The sequence below is a fragment of the Cucurbita maxima genome, unplaced genomic scaffold (assembly GCF_002738345.1).
Source record: "Cucurbita maxima cultivar Rimu unplaced genomic scaffold, Cmax_1.0 Cma_Scf00006, whole genome shotgun sequence".
In the NCBI taxonomy this organism is placed as follows: domain Eukaryota; kingdom Viridiplantae; phylum Streptophyta; class Magnoliopsida; order Cucurbitales; family Cucurbitaceae; genus Cucurbita; species Cucurbita maxima.
The window spans coordinates 77,189-89,263 of NW_019272022.1; positions in this window are offsets into that span (position 1 = coordinate 77,189).

The window sequence follows — 12,075 nt, forward strand, 5'->3', positions numbered from 1 at the left end:
TTTATATATTAAATTAAAAAAATAAAGCTAAACCCACCTTAAATTATTAATTTTTATATGGGTTATCATAATAATAATAGTAAAAAAAAATCTTTTAATAAAAGTTATTCCAAACCAAGTATAAAACAAGGTTTAAAACCCATTTTGAGTTCAAAAGTGTATCTATTGTGAGCTTTATTTTGTGGATAATGGAGAGTGGGACAAGCGAAGAGTATTTAAACTAAACGTAATAATTTTTTTTAGCTATCTTAAATATAAACATATTCACTTTATTTATATAATATATATTTTTAAAGATGAATAAGATAATGTATACGAAATATGGTAGAGATTTGTGATTCTAAACCGCCCCAAAATGCCCCACTTGCTTTATTAGATTCGTTTGGTGTAATGGTGATAACTGTTGAGGTAATTAATAAGATCCTATTATCCCACTTATGAAGCATACAAAGTGTGGGAATGGCCGGCCCGCCCATGATAACACACAAATTTCATTGCCGACCAAACAAAGAATTTGGGGGGTTGACTTTATCAAAACTTTCAAAGCTTCTTCTTAATGGTCCACTTAATTGCTGAAGCTAAAAAGTCAACTCCCCTTTTACTTTTTGACTTTCTACTTTGTGTACATTTTGGTATTAGGGGTAGCAAAAGCACTAGAGATATTTGTTGATGTAATAATTGTATGGATGAATTTTGAAAATAAATAATAATATAGTATGACGTGGAAAGTTACTCAAATGCCCCTAAGATGAGATTTTGAGATGCATGTTCATTTTAATGCTTTCTGTTGTACTAGAAAGAAGAGTTGGATATTGTAATCTGTTTGGGGTGATTGATAGATGTTATCTCCCCTAAGCAAGCTTGCATTAATGTTTAGATTATGTATTACGTGCTTTCGTTATCAATAAGATGGTGAGGGCTTTGGTTATAACCTCCTCGGTTATATCGTATGTCAGCTCGTTCGAAATTACCTCGCACTCACTGCTCCCTTGTGATGAGGGCTGACAAGTGTACTGTTTTTCGACTTAGTGCGTTTGCGACTATGTTTGCTTTGCTAGGGTGGTACTGGATATCTATGTCGTAATCTTTTACCAGCTCTAACCATCTACGTTATCTCAGGTTCAATTCTTTTTGTGTGAAGAAGTATTTTAGACTTTGATCTGTGTAAATTTGGGTATTTCCTCCATATCAGTAATGTCGCCAAATTTTTAATGCGAACACCACTTCTGCCAACTCTAAATCATGTGTAGGATAGTTTTTCTCGTAATCCTTTAATTGGCGAGACGCGTACGTATCGACGTTGCCGTGTTGCATCAGTACGCAGCCTAGCCCCTTTTTGGATGCATCACTGTAGATCACATACCCTGCAGAGTTTTCTGGGACCGTGAGCACTGAAGCGAACACTAACCTTTGTTTTAGATCTTGAAAGCTGGCCTCACGGGTATCGTCCCATACGAAAGATATGCCTTTTTTTTTTTTGTCAATTGGGTGAGAGGTGAGGCTATCCTAGTGAAGTCTTGGACAAACCTTCGATAGTAACTTGCCAATCCCAAGAAACTTTGTACCTCGGTGACCGTAGTTGGGCGTTTCCATTTCGTGACGGCTTCTATCTTGGTGGGATCTACCAAAATTCCGTCTTTAAACACTATGTGTCCCAAGAACGAAACTTGTTGAAACCAAAATTTGCATTTGGAGAATTTGACATACAACTTGTTCTCTCTTAATATAGCTAGGACTTTTCAAAGGTGCTCTTGGTTTTCTTGGTCTGTTTTCAAGTATATCAGAATGTCGTCTATGAACACGATCACAAACGTGTCTAAGCACTCCTTGAATACTCAGTTCATTAATTCCATGAATACCGCTGTGATGTTGGTGAGGCCAAAGGACATTACTACAAATTCGTAGTGGCCATATCTAGTTCAAAAGGCTGTTTTCGGTATATCTTTGTTTTTTATCTTAATTTGATAGTATCCTGATCGAAAGTCTATTTTAGAAAACACCGTTGCTTCTCGAAGTTGGTCAAATAGGTCCTCGATGCGTGCTAACAAATATTTGTTCTTTACCATCCTCTTGTTTAATTCTCTATAGGCAAATGCATAGATGCATTGAATCTTTTTAATGAACAACATTGGCGCACCCGAGGGGGATACATTAGGTCGAATGAAGCCTTTATCTAATAGGTCTTGTAGTTGTAATTTAAGTTCTTTTAGTTCTGCTGGGGGGCTTTAGAGATGGGTCCCGTTCCTGGTTCAAGTTCTATTCCGAAGTCTACCGCTCACGATGGAGGGATTCCCGGGAGGTCCTCCTGGAAGACATCTAGAAATTCGTTTACTATGGGTATCATACCTATTGTTTTTTCTTTTCCTTTTGTATTTACTACACATACTAGAATCGCCCACCCCCCCTTATTGTACCAGGCGACTGACTTTCATCATCGATATTATTTTTGGGTGGTGCCTGTGAAGGTTCCTTTAAACTTAAAGATAAGTCCGTTTGGAGGTGTGAATACTACTTCTTTCTTATGACAGTCTATGCTAGCAAAGTTTTCGGTTAGCTAGTCCATTCCTAGTATGACGTCGAAATCCACCATATCTACTACTTTTAGGTCTACTTTGAGGGTTCATCCAACTATTACCACTTGTCCGTCTTTTACTCTATTTTCAGTAACTAAGTCTACCCCTGTTGGGATACTAATTGACAATACATGCAATAAGGGTTCTACTATGAACCGACTAATAAATGGAAAAGAAACAAATGAATAGATAGAACCCGAATCAAACAACGTCAATACAAAGTGTCATAGTATAGAAAGAGTACCTGTCACCACGGTGCTAGACGTTCCCGCCTCTCTACTGGTCGTTGCATATGTTGGGAATAAACTTAAATGAAAAAAATGTACTTTTTAATTTTGTTAATTTTAGTAATGTTTTTGAAAAGGCCAAAGAAAAAAAAAATGAAGGGCAAATAATCATTTTAGGAGAGAGTGGGTTATGGGATAACCAATTTTAGTTTTTAGAAAATCTGTAAATTAATTCGTTTTCATTGTAAGGAGGAGAGCAAGAGCAGAGCAACACAATATAATAGAAAAGGGAATAGAAAAGGGATTTTCAGAATTTTTTTTGTCTACTTGTCTCTCCCTTCTAGACATCTTTTTCACAGCTTCATGAGTGTTATTTTGACAAGTTAGTTTCAGAGCAGAGAGAGCGTTTATTTCTACAAATTGGTATCAGAGCGAATTTTACTAGGGGCAGAGCAGGTCGCCTGTCCTAATGTCGAGGTCTCTAGAGTGGCAGTTGGAATTTTGTGGGTCTGGCCTCGATGGGGCGTTTCTTTCCTACGACAACCATTGGCTCTGGGTTTTTCTCCTCTAGAGGTCCTCTAGGACCTTGGCCGCCCTCAGAGCCTCTTCATAAGTTTTCAGGTTAAATGCTTCCAACATGCGGCGGGCCTTCAGGTTCAACCCCAACACAAATTTCTCCATCTATTTTTCTTCAGTGTCTGCTAGTGCAAACCTCTTTAATCTTGTGAATTCCTAATCATACTAATCTACAGTGTGTTCGCCTTGGGTCAAGTGGTTAAATTCTTCTTGTTTTTTTATACGGGTTTTCCTTGGACAGTAGTATTTCAGGAAGGCTTCCTTAAAATGTTTCCCACGTTGTGATCCCCTCTCTCGGGTTGATATTCTGTTTGTTATCCACCCACCTTTGAACTGATGAATTGACGGGGGTCATACCGTCTGAAGTCTTTTAACCAACTCGCCCCCTTGTTCGGTTGCTAATTTTTGGTCGGTTGTGTGGCCACCGCATCGACGGGTTGCGTGGTCGTTGCATTGGCTGGTTGCGCGGCTAACATTGTTTGCATTGTCGTCTGGAGTGACTCCAATGCCAATCATGTGGTGGGGTCCAATCCAGCCTGTGGTGCAGCTTGAGGGGTGGTGCAGCTTGAGGGGCAGTGCGTTTTCAGGAGGGAATGCAGCTTATGGGGGAGGTGCGTTCTCAGATGGTAATTTGAGAGCATAGGGTCCAATAGTCAACCCTTCTTGGGAAGAGGTTCTTTCGGCTTCTCTTCTTCCCTTTCCCCTAATGGGAGGTTTTCCTCTTCCTCTCCTACCTCTTCTGCGCCCTCTGTGCGGCATGGTTCTAAGTCTATGATTTACTTATCTCACACTCAATATCTTCCCCATCATCCTACGTGAGGTGTACCTGATAGGTATAGAGCATCGAGCATCGACGTGGACCGGCTGAAACATGCCAAGCCTATTTGTAGGCTAGTCTATAAGATCTATAACCTAGAGCTCTAATACCAACTGTAACAGCCTAGATCCACTGCTAGCAGATATTGTCCTTTTTGGGCTTTCCCTTTCGGGCTTCCCCTCAAGCCTTTAAAACGAGTATGCTAGGGGAAGGTTTCCACAACCTTATAAAGGGTGTTTTGTTCTCCTCCACAACTAATGTGGGACATCACAAATGTCTCATAGGCATAGAGTAAAAATCTACACATAGTTTCATGACGTGACATATGGAGGTTTATGTATCATACAACATCGACATCACAACATGGTTTCATAACATAGCATAATCATATCATAGTATAACTTATAACATAGCATAATCTTGTATCATGACATAACTTATACATAGCATAACCATAACATAGCGCATGCCAAACAATCATAAAACATGACATGTGTAGGGGCCATTGGGTACACTTTATTCATACATCATACAATTCATCAAATCAAACCAACTGTAAAATCCTTACCTGGTTGGCCTAAGTTGGAGTCCCTAACTTATCCTTGGTGCTAGTATGGTTGGGTCCCTTGCAATCCAATTCAACCTAATGAGCCCAACTTAACCTACATCTCCATCCATAATATACTATTCCCGGAGGATCATTTTCGATATTTTACCTCTAGACTTTGTAGTAATAGAAATGTAACAGGAGGAGGCAGCCCGTCAAACTGGGATATGGGTGACCACTAATAATCATATCCCTAACCTAATGGGTTCGAGTCCAATAATTATGTGATCCAATTATCTTCATACTTTAGCAATAAAGTGTAATTATTCCTATTTTTGAGGTTCGGAAAAGAAAGGGTAAAATAAAATAAAATAAAATTTAAAAATTTGATAAAATTTAAATCAATAAAGCTTTCCAACAACAAAAATTAAATATAAAAAAAAAAAAAAATCCAATTATAAGAAAGTGATAGTTCAAATTTATTACAAATGAGTTTGGGATCAATTACAAACAAAATACGAAGGACTCAATATATGACCGCACATTTTTTAAACACTCATCCACTTTGATCGACAATCTACAAACATCTTAAAAAGAAAGGAAAAAGAGGATGAGTATATAAATATAATTAATAAGCAACCTACTTTTAGACACTGATAGCATTCTTAATCAAGTAGGTATCAACAAAATTTACTGTCGGAAGTTTGGATACAGTCTCTACTACTATCTTAGCATTTGGGGTGCTTTGAAGTTTCAAATGGTACTTTTAGCTACTCATACAATAGATCTATTAATCGAGGAAATAACATAGAAAGTAACTAAAATGAATATAAAAATAAATATATGCTACACATAAGCTTTACCTTATATTATATTATATCATCAGGCTGTGGATGCAAAGAGTTGTGTTTTAAAAAGGAGGAGGAGGCGATTTGCGGACGGATTCATTTGGCCATTGGTGATCGGGTCCAGGACTTGGTGGTGGCACTGACAAGCTCCGCCGTGACCTCACACTGTAGTGCTTATTGTTTGAAGGTGATGCAAATAGTGAACGCAAATAAGGGGCTATGGGCTTGGCCATGGGAGCAATGGGACGAGCTGGTGGATGAACAAAGCTTTGAGCTGTGAATTTGGATGCCAAATCTAAGAACACCAATGCAATGAGAAGAGAAGAAATAAAGGGAGACGTTGTTGCCGACCCCATTACTTATTTCTCTTCAATTATTCCAACAAAACTTGGAGTATCTAGTAAACCATTGTCTCCTTCAAATTAATGAAAGGATTTGAGGTGGGGAATTGTTTCACAGATCAAATTAAATAGCGGTCAATAATTTAGGCTGTTCACGTGATTGTGTGTATATATGACTTTAGTTTGTAATACTTTTGGTTATAAGCAAGCAAGTCAACTCCTATATTATATTTTACAAAAAAATGTTTACAAGTTTTCAAAAAGTATAGATAGGTATCAACATCAAACCTAATTAATATCATCTTCAACTAGGGAAAGTTTGAGAAGTCATACTTGTTACAAATAACTCGTCAGTTCTTTTAAATCTTTTTGTTGTTGAGTGTACTGGTTTAGTCTTGTTGGTGTTAGTTCTTAACTACATGTAATGTCCTTAGATTTCTACTTACTTAGAGTCGTTACTGTCATCATAATGATAAATGATATAAATATATGTGTGTATGTGTGTTATGATATGATATATGTTATGGTACGATGTGTTCAACGATATATTTGAGATATGATACGTGAATGATATATATATATATATATATATATATATATATATATGTATATATGTTATGGTACGATACGTTTGATGATACGTGATATGCTTTATGATATGATACATGTACGGTATGACATGATATGTTGGGAGACAGGATATGATACACGTGGATAAGATGTACGATATGCATGACATACAATAAGATGTTTCGACATGATACATGGTTCTAAAATTACATGAAAAGTTATGATAATGAATGTAAGGAAAACGCTAGAGGGGTTGTCATACATTGAAAAAGGAAAAATGTTGGAACCTCATGCATCATTGTGTGTATATGCATCGAGAAATATTTCCTTTTTACACAATATGGATTCATACATTACGAGACATGAAAACGATCATTATGGTTATCTTAATGTTGCGATGGTCAGGTAGGAAAATGATCATTATGTTTATCCTAATGCTGCGAGGGCCAACCAAGAAAACGATCATTATGTTTATCTTAAAGCTGCGACGGTCGCTATTCCTAAATAGGTGCCCAGCATCAACACCTATCAGAGAATAGTGGGATCACTTACTGAATATTTGTTTAAATACTCAAGTTATGTGCTACTATATTTTTCAGGTTAAGGCAAGGTATTCCTGTACGGCTGACGACGATATCGCAACTTGAGATCATGGCACATGCATAGGATAGTGGTATTTATTTTCTTAGACTTGGGCTAGAATAGGATGTTTTAAACTTAAACGCTTATTTATTTTATTTTAGATCTTTTATTATGTCGTTTTAAAGATGTTTTCAAAACACGGGCTGTGTTTTAAGTTAAAGGTTATGTTTTATGGAATTTAAATGAAGTCTTTCGCATTCAATGTTTATGGTACGTATACAACAGCGACCTTAAATTAAGTAGAAAATTTTGGTTCGTTACATATATGAGGAGATATTATGTTAAAAACATGGAACATTATGTTATGTCTCTTAAATTGTATGTATACAACATGATATGAATGACATGTAATCACGAGAAGTGACATGAAATATAACCTCGTTAGAATTATGTATGATACGAGAACTGAAAAATGAGAAATGATATTTTATGAATCATAAACGATATGTGAAATGATATGATATGTACGGAACGTTAGCGGGGTTGTATTAAATGATAATGAAAATGAAAAAACATTACGACCTCATGCATTATGTGTGCTCATGCATTGGGGTATACCCCTATTCCATCACGAGAGTATGGATGTGTACACCACTTGGGAGATGGAGTATCATTCTATTTTACATAATGCTGTTGTGATGATTACTAATTCTGATGGGTGTCTAACATAAGAAGCTACTAGAGCAGGCTCGCCCAACAAGAAAAGAGGCCTAGTGTGCGAATTGTCTGGTGAGCCCATACTCGCACGTATGGGCTGTATGTAGAGTATATGGTACACGTCCAAGCTGCCCATTACGATAGTCTCATGGGAAAAGAGTGAGATAATAGATCCCGTCATTACATTCGCATGTTATAACGACCTGAAATTTTCTACTTAATTTAAGGTCGTTACTGTATACGTACCATAAACATTGAATGTGAAAGGCTTCATTTAAATTCTATAAAATATAACCTTTATCTTAAAACACAACCATGGACTTACATGTTTTGCAAACATCTTTAAAAGGACACAACAAAAGACTAAATAAAATAAATAAGTGTTTAAGTTAAAAACATCCTATTTTAGCCTAAGTCTAAGAAAATAAATACCACTATCCTATGTATGTGCCATGGTCTTTGAGTTGCGATGCCGTCGTCAGCTGTATAGGAATGCCTTGCCTTAACCTGAAAAATGTAGTAGCGCATGGCTTGAGTATTGCTTGAGTATTTAAAGAAATACTCCGTAAGTGACCCCACTATTAGGGTTAAATGCAAGAACATGCGAATGCAATGACGGAATCTATCCTTTCAATCTATTTTCCTACTGAGTTGTCCTAACGGGTAATTTGGACGTGTATTATATACTCTACACACAGCTCATATGTGCGAGTATGGGCTCACCAGTCAGTTCGCACACTGCTGGGCCACTTTCCTTATCGGGCGAGCATACTTTGGGAGCTCCTTAGGCTGGGCACCCATTAGAACTAGTAACCGTCACGACAGCGCTATGCAAAACATAACGATTGTTGTCCTACCATTGGATGTACGTGTCCGTACCCTCGTGATGGAATAGGGGTATCCCCCAAATGCATGAGGTCCCCAATATTTATATTTTTAACAGTAATGAATATAACCCCGCTATCATCTTTCATGCTTAACATGTCATTTCTCATTTTTCAGTCTTCGTATCATACATAATTAACGGGGTTATATTTGATTTCATTTATCGTGATATCATGTCATTCATAACATGTTGTATACATACAATTTAGAAAACATAACATAACGCTCCGTGCTTTTAACATGTCATTTCATAACGTGCAATTCATAAAACAATTACCTCAATGGTTACACAAAACAATCTAAACATAACACATCACATCACAATATATCGTATCATAAACATGTCATATCGTAAGCACTTCGGGGTCATATCGTTCCCTAACTTATCATAGCCTTAACGTTCTTATACCTATCACAGTCATATCGTTACGTGAACGCACCTTAGTCATATCATCACAGAAACGTATCCTAACATTATCGTTCTATCAATCTTGTTGGGATTTATGCCTTAAAGCCTCATAATTAATTATTTAATTTTTAACAATAATTTATATTATTTTATTTGTAATTTAATTCTTATCCATGGTATGAAAATCCAAGATTATTAATGTAATCTTGAACAATATGTGGTTGACATACAAGAGGTCCTTGTGTTCAAGTAATAACCCAAAGAGTCTATAGTATATGAATAAGGTTGGGTGCCTTATCCTGGTAACACTATTGATACGACCCACTTTGTAATCGTTACAAATGATTTGATCCAAATCATTCATGTGGAGATATGTGAGTGGGGGTATCATGTACAATCAGTTTGTATAAGACTGGACCTAGAAATATTTAATCTCTCTTTATAAATCCGTTAATTGAGATGAATAATATTTTACATGATCATATGCGACTCAATCTTAATCCTCAGTGAGTTATGAACTCTTGCCCTTGAGTGCTTGTCCTTTAATTTACATGGGTGAGAATGACTCTTTTAGCCAATTTTTTTGGGACTTGACGAAATAGGGAGTTGAAAACATAATATTATGAGATGAAATTCACTCTTTTCCATATAAGAAAAGTAGATGAGTTGTTCAAGTACTGATTTCAGGACTTGAACAAGGGCCACACCCTCTTATTGGCAAGAGAGGGACTTGGTTTATGATTGGATTATAGACAAATTATTCATTAGAAAATCAGTGGTACTTAAGGTGAAAGATGTAATTACATGGGTAAAACGGACTTTTGACCCAACTGTAATTATGAACAACTCGTGAAGGATCGACTTGCTGTAGTTATGAACAACTCGTGAATGATCGACTTGCTTGTAATTATTATATTGATGGACATAACTTGTCTTATAGTGCATAAGAGTGCAACTCTAAGTCTATAGTGGAGTGACCTATAATTAATGAATGGAAATTGATTAATCGACTTTCTTGTAATGATTATATTGATGGACATAACTTGTCCTACAGTGCATAAGAGTGCAACTCTAAGTCTATAGTGGAGTGACCTATAGTTAATGAATGAAAATTGATTAATTAAAGAGTTTAATTAATTAATTTTGTATCATTGAAGTTTATAATTGGTAGGTCCATAAGGTCCCCTTACTAGCTCATAGTATCACTAAAAAGTTCAATTTATTAAATAAGAGAAAATAAATTTAATTTGAAATATCAAATTAATATATATGTTAAATATAAATGGAGAAAATTATATTAATTTGTAAAGTTAAACTTAATATTTAATATATTAGATATATTAAAGAAAAAAAATATATTTATTGTATTTGATAAATTAAATATTAAATCAATTGATGTATTAATACATTAAATAAAATATATTTAAATTTGAATGAGATTTATTGGGATTAAATATATATTAGGATATCTTATATAAAATATGTAAATATATTCTTTCGCAAATATTAGTCCCTATAATAGAACGCCAAAGAAATATCAATCTCTCCCACTTTATCTAGAGAATGAAATTACATCTTCAGAAATTCTTGAAACTCTTTCTTCTTCTCCAATCCCTTATTTTCTTTCAAGAGGCTCTCACAAGACTTAACTTGTGTTTGAGTCATAGTAAGGAAGATCTTGTAAAATGTTGAGAACTTCTGCATAGTTGGAATGATCCGAGGAGTTTTGCAAGCTAGGGTTTCTACAGAGTAGAGTTCTTACTCTTCTATTTTGCTTTGTTTTAATTCTTAATAAAAATCAAAACGGTTCTCAATGCTTCCGCAAACCTATCGTTCTATCAATCTATCACAAACCTATCTCTTTTCTATCCATATCCTAATCATATTCTTTCATCAATCTCCCCTATCCATAGCACTCCGGTATGTAACCTAACATTAACGCTTCATGAACGTATCTTACTCCTATCGTTACATTTCGTTTTGTGTATCCTTCCCATATCCTATCTCAAGCATATCCTTAAACACCTCGTACCGTAATTATTATCATACAATCCACATATTTTAACCTAACATAAACATAATATAAACATACTGATTCACAAATAATTCACACATATTAGTATATATGACACGTACAGAACTACATGCACGTGTCAACATCAAATATAACCATACTAATAGTAAGGCCACTTACCTAGTCAGCTTAAGTTGTTATCACGAATATATCCTTAATGAAAGTTCGATTCTGTTCTTTGAAATCTAAGTCAACTTATGTGAGCCCATGACATCAGTTTCAAGTCTGAACTCTATAAAATTATTTATCTAATTTACATAGTCTATTGTTAAGAGTCTTGAAATGTTATATATCTATAATTATATTTTTATTAAAAATTTATTTTACACGTTACTGTTGTATAAAAAAAAAAAAACTAGACAGAGTTATTTTAAGAGCTTTACTGCCATCTGTATTTATTTTTCTCTCTAGTGGTTTTTAATTCTTGAATTTTTTTTTTATGTGTATTTACTCTATTGCCTCTTAATCTTGTTCTCATTATTTCAAATTTATAGTGGATCTTCTGTTTCCAAATCTTTACTTATTTCAGTGTTTACTGTTCACAAATGTTGTTGGTCATTCTATTTTTAATCTATTCATTTGGCTAATTTAATCTAATATTACTAATCTGATGTGATTTACTAGAATTCGTATAAATGATTGACATCTAACCATACAGACCATTATGATTGTAATAATTTAATGAACATCTAACTATAATTGTCTGTGATTTCTAAAAAATAAATAGGATAAAAGAAATTAAATATTTAATATATACCTTATTGATTTTATCTATTTTCGTAAATATCAGGTGAATCTCAACTGGATAGAGGTCATTCTCATTTTTTTCCTCAAGTAAATGTGACAATGGTTGTTTTTTTTTTTTTTTTTTTTTTTTTTTTTTTTTTTTTTTTTTTTTTTTTTTTTTTT